Raw genomic sequence first — 6,085 nt, forward strand, 5'->3', positions numbered from 1 at the left:
GCTCAAGGTCGAACAGGCAGCGACATTCAGCTGAGACCACAGCCGAGCCCAGCATTCTGATAGTGGGGGACTCCATTATCAGAAACATTGGTAGCGGGCCTACTACCACTTGCTGCATTCCTTGAGCAACAGTTTCTGAGGTAAATAAGGAACTTAGGAACATTCTAATGAACCATAAAATTATATTCAGAAAGAGCAGTCAGAACTCCTTAAGAGGGATTTCATTTAACTCTTTGAAACACTTGGGAGATTGAAAGTTCAGTTGTTCATCAGTGGACCACTCCCAGCCTGATGAACAAATATGTTTTCTCAGTTGCAAAGTCTAAACACTTGGCTGCACAAAACCTGCAAAATGAGAGGACTGAACTACATTGATAATTTCAATATTTTCTGGAGTCAAAGAGAACTGTTTAAATCATATGGCTTTCACCCAAACAAACTTGTTGCAAAAGTGCTAAAGGGCAATATATACTTCTCCCTCCTTCATACATCTGCAAAGCACACAAATCCACTCAACCTGGATGGCACACAAACAACACAGCATTGTCTAGATGACCACAGGATCACACTTCAGCACCTGGATGGACATTTGATCAACAAATCCAACATCACAGCGAAGACACAACAACATGGGTCTGAGCCCCACACACAGAGAATACGACTTAAAACTGCTCCAAGATACAGGACCCAAGAACGAAATCCAGGAAAAAAGTCACGGGAGCCAAGATAACAACAACATACATCAGCCTCAAGAAACACCAGAGCCACAGTCTCTGTCACCACACACCTTCTCCCACTTGTCAACAACCCCACTCCTGAGCTTCTCTGAGAAAATGGAGGAACTAGTGTATGCTGGTAGAAAGCTCTCCCACTCCATTGCTGTGATACAAACCAAAAAAACAGCGGGCCCCTCTAAAACCAAAGCCTGCAGGCCCAGCTCCCCCCCAAGAGAAATCTCCAGCCACTGCCACAACGCAAGGGTATACCTCATCCTTCTTCTCTCGTCCATCAAAGTAGTGCAGCACAAGCACAAGTTGGCACTGTGTGGCAATATCCATTGTCTCATCTGCCTGGACTGAGAGAAAATTGCTGCTTTGTGCTTCTTTGATTATGTGTTCCCTCACAACAGACAACATACAGTCCAATAGCTCGTTCTGCACAGTTTTCGAAGTTCCCTTAAACACAGTCATTCTCAAGGTGCTCTTTCAACACTCCATCAAGGGAAGCAACAAAACCCACCAACCCACGGAATATCCTGGGCTTATCCGAGCTCTCACTCTCATCTTGGCCATGCAAAGCCACCTCAAAGGTGCCACAAAATTTCACACAGTCTATTATTGTAGACAGGATGTGTCAATTTTTTGTCACCTCTTCATTGTGCCTTGTAATGCCAATCCTGTAGCCTTCAGCTAGCTGTTCAGCAATGCTAAGCTTCAAAAATCTGTAGCCTCATAGCATTGTCTAGATGGCTGTGGCTACTTTCATGACGTTTGCATTTTTCCGAAAGATGTTTTAAGTCTCGTACCCCCGTCATTGTCGACAACGCTTTGGTGCCAGGACTATGAAATAGCATACAGAGAAAACATTAAAAGGCATTGCTTACACTGCATCCAGCTAGCCAACTCCATTTGCCATAACACGAGCTGGAGAAAGCATGGGTGTAAGCTCGTCCTCGATCACTTGACGACTGCTGAATTTGTAAATCGGGCCAATCCGGTCCAAGCTCCTTTATCTTTTTTTTTCTTCAGGTGAATGCTGCACCAACCTGAAAGTTGGCTAACAATCTAACAATTAGTCAACTAATCACTGCTGAGCTGCTGAGCTGGAAAGTGAATCGTCCAATCACATGAGGCCAAAAAATTAAAACAATACTGATACACTACCAACAAATGTGGGAGTGTCCAGGGTGCAGAGAGCTGAACCCTGTGGGAAAATCTGAAGCAACCAATTTGAGAGCAAAAGTTTGCTGTGAAATGTGTTCCAAAAGTTTAAGGACCTACATACACACTCATTTGGGCAGTGCCCTGCACACCAGAAGTATAGCCTATGTATTTACACAGAAATTAACCAAATACATTTTTTGATAACATTAAAAAAAAATGCTAACACACGACTACCAGGTGCATAGTACAACTACATTTTATTTCATAATTATTTTACAATATATAATTAACTTGTGTTTAACATGTTTAAGTAGCCCTCTTCTCTGGACAACTTAAAAGGGGCGGCACCCCAGCGGCCCTTATTGACCAGCTGCCACTGTTTGTAACTGTGATAAGTACAGTCTCTGTACTGTGATGGGGCCTAAATCCTAACTGAAATTGTTCATATATACCATTTCTCTGTAGAAATGAACATAGGTGGGAGGACATTATCTTTTCTAGTATTTTCTACATAAATGTGAGATTTGAAATCGGCCTATAATTAGCCAATTTGCCAGAAACAAGTTGTGGCTTCTTAATAAGTGGTTTGATAATTCCCTGTGCTGAGCAGGGTGGAGCCGAGCGGTGTCTGGGCAGAGCGAGGCCGGGAAGATAAGTGGCGAATGACTTCCACTTGCACACTATATCAGCCTCGCGTTCCAGCGAGGGGAGGCGGGAGTATTTAAGGGGAAGAGACAGTGGCAGACAGTAGAGAGATTTACGAAGAATGTCTGACTGTCTTTATGATTTGACGCAGCTGGCTGAAAAGCAGTGCGTGTTTTTGTTTCTTTATACACTGAAAAGTGTCATTAAATGTCTATGTGTTTGTCAAGCCGGTCCCAGCTTCCTCCTTACCGTCTTAAGTGGTACAATCCCCCATAATGCAATAATGTAAATAAATATCTCATGTACATAAGTAAATTCACATATTTAATTAAATAACTGTACATACCTTGCACATACATTACCACTTGAACATGTACATACAAATAATAGACATATAACAGAATGGCATATGTCTATTTATACTCTTACCTTGTTATATATTCTGTGTCTCACTGTAATATTCTGTGTGCACTTGTTTCTCCTATCACCAAAATAAAATTGTTTAATTTAGAACAGGGCAGAGGCACAAAAACACCCCCCTCCATTTTCAAGGGTGCTCTTTCCAGTGGCACCACCACCAACTCTCTCCAAGTGCCTCCACCTGATTGACCCTCATAAGAGGCACCATTTACATCTTAGAGACTCAGCAGCCACAACACACTACAAAGGGACTGTTGGGATTTGAACCCAGGATCTCCTGTTTACAAGGCAGACACTTTAACCAACAGCACCTTCCACTGCAAAGTCTCCATGGGAGGGTGACTCCAAAGAGCAAAACGTCCAGAAGAGAGGTCATCGGATCAAGGAATAGGCCATGCTATTGAGAGCATGAAAGTGTTTGTTTGAGAAAAGAGTTTTGGTGGTCAGATAGACTTAGTCATTTTGCTAAGCACACTTGGCCAACGAACAAGACAGTGACTCGGTTGGGACTGGAATCCACAATCTTTGAATGGCCACATTTTGCCATCTAGAAGTCCAAAGCGCTATCCATTGCGCCACAGAGCCCACATTATGCCCCTTGTTGTGTCTCCAACACTCTGAGGTTATACTCTCTGTGGTAAGGAAATCACCTTCCCAACAATTAAGAACTGAACGCACTTTCAATAGGAGGTGTCAGGACCTCCTATCCTCAGGAGTGGCCAGTTAGGGTTAGGATATAGGGATGAAAACCACCATGCTCATGCCGGATTGCCATAACTCTTGCCAGGAAGGTGATAGAGGCACGAAAGCAAGCCCTACCCCCCCATTTTTGAGGGTGCTCTTTCCAGTGGTGCCACCACCAAGGCTCTATGAGGTCAGCAAGTGCCTCAACCCGATTGGCCCTCCTGCAAAGTGCTGTTTACATTTTAGAGACTCGGTGGCCACAACCCACTACAAAGGCACCGCTGGGATTTGAACCCATGACCTCCTGTTTACTAAACAGGCACTTTAACCAACTGAGCTGCAGCACCTTCTGCTGCAAAGTCTCCATGGGAGGTCATCAGATCAAGGAATAGGCCATGCTATTGAGAGGATGAAAGTGTTTGTTTGAGAAAAGAGTTTTGGTGGTCAGATAGACTTGTTAGGTTAGGTTGGTTAGGTTAGGTTAGGGTTAGGATATAGGGATGAAAACCACCATGCTCAGTAGCCGGATTGCCTGGGGGATGAACTCTTGCCATGGAATCGGCTGATAGCAGGTCCTGATGCTGCAATACCGCCTGCCTGACGGTAGCAGCGAGAACAGCCCATTGTTCAAGTGGCTGGAGTCTCTGATGATCCTCCGAGCTGGTTCGCACACTGCCTTGTATATGTTTCTATGAGGGCAGCGAAGCTCGCTCCCGATGACGTGTCTGGCAGTTTGCACCATCCTTTGCAATACTGTGCCGTTGTTAGCAGTGCTATTAGCCAGACTCAGGCGGCCATGCAACACACTACAAGAGGCATCTGCAGTGCAGGATTTAGAACCGCATGAGGCCGTCGCTGTTTACTCCAAACTTCCTCAGGCACGTCTTAACCAAGATGAGCCACTGATGCAGCCTTCTGCTGCAAAGTCTCCAGTGTGGATGGATCATGCGAGATCCTCAGTGATATAGGACACCCATGCTACTTGAGAGCTGCTGACTCTCTCCACTGGTGCTCCATTGAGATAGAGTGATGGTGGTCAGGATAGGCTTAGTGCGTTAGGATATAGTGTGCATAGCAAAACCACCACACGCAGTGACTCAGATTGCCATAGGGTTAGGGTTAGGTTAGGGTATAGGGATGAAAACCACCATGCTCATGCCGGATTGCCATAACTTTTGCCAGGAAATTGATAGAGGCACGAAAGCAAGCCCTACCCACCCATTTTCGAGGGTGCTCTTTCCAGATGGTGCCACCACCGAGTCTCTATGAGGTCAGCAAGTGCCTCAACCCGATTGGCCCTCCTGCAAAGTGCCGTTTACATTTTAGAGACTCGGTGGCCACAACACACTACAAAGGCACTGCTGGGATTTGAACCCATGACCTCCTGTTTACTAAACAGGCACTTTAACCAACTGAGCCACAGCACCTTCTGCTGCAAAGTCTCCATGGGAGGTCATCAGATCAAGGAATAGGCCATGCTATTGAGAGGATGAAAGTGTTTGTTTGAGAAAAGAGTTTTGGTGGTCAGATAGACTTGTTCGTTGGCCAAGTGTGCTTAGCAAAATGACTAAGGCAGTGACTCTGTTGGGACTTGAACCCACAACATTTGAATGGCCACATTTTGAAATTTAGAAGTCCAATGCGCTATCCATTGCGCCACAGAGCCCACATTGTGTAGGTTAGGGTTAGGTTAGTGTTAGGTTGGGATAGGAAAATGTAAAATCCAAGGCCTGGGTCCAATAAAGGGCCCAGGCCGGGTTGTGCACAGTCCTTCCCTCAACTGACCACTAAGAACCCACCCAAGAGCGGGAAAGGGACAGAAACTACAGCTCTTAGTATAATAAAATAAAATAAAATAAAATAAATACATCCCAAAGGGGGTATTATTGTAAGGGTACCCCAGGTTAGGTTTAGGGTTAGGTTAGGGTTAGGGATGAAAACCACCATGCTCATGCCGGATTGCCATAACTTTTGCCAGGAAGGTGATAGAGGCACGAAAGCCAGCCCTACCCATCCATTTTCAAGGGTGCTCTTTCCAGTGGTGCCACCTCCAAATCTCTATGAGGTCAGCAAGTGCCCCAACCCTATTGGCCCTCCTGCAAAGTGCCGTTTACATTTTAGAGACTCGGTGGCCACAACACACTACAAAGGCACTGCTGGGATTTGAACCCATGACCTCCTGTTTACTAAACAGGCACTTTAACCAACTGAGCCACAGCACCTTCTGCTGCAAAGTCTCCATGGGAGGTCATCAGATCAATGAACAGGCCATGCTATTGTGAGCATGAAAGTGTTTGTTTGAGAAAAGAGTTTTGGTGGTCAGATAGACTTGTTCATTGGCCAAGTGAGCTTAGCAAAATGACTAAGGCAGTGACTCTGTTGGGACTTGCACCCACAACCTTTGAATGGCCACATTTTGAAATTTAGAAGCCCAATGCGCTATCCATTGCGCC

The 6,085-nt window shown here is 45.3% G+C and overlaps 1 non-coding gene across 1 annotated transcript; it reads right to left on the reverse strand.

The window, feature by feature from the left end:
* Window positions 1–5,208: 5,208 nt before the first annotated feature.
* trnar-ucu (transfer RNA arginine (anticodon UCU)) lies at window positions 5,209–5,298 on the reverse strand. Its single transcript is given in 2 exon segments — window positions 5,209–5,244; window positions 5,262–5,298. It is a non-coding gene; the product is annotated as a tRNA-Arg (tRNA).
* Window positions 5,299–6,085: the final 787 nt, after the last annotated feature.

The sequence above is a fragment of the Myxocyprinus asiaticus genome, unplaced genomic scaffold (genome assembly GCF_019703515.2).
Source record: "Myxocyprinus asiaticus isolate MX2 ecotype Aquarium Trade unplaced genomic scaffold, UBuf_Myxa_2 HiC_scaffold_174, whole genome shotgun sequence".
NCBI classification, from domain to species: Eukaryota; Metazoa; Chordata; class Actinopteri; order Cypriniformes; family Catostomidae; genus Myxocyprinus; species Myxocyprinus asiaticus.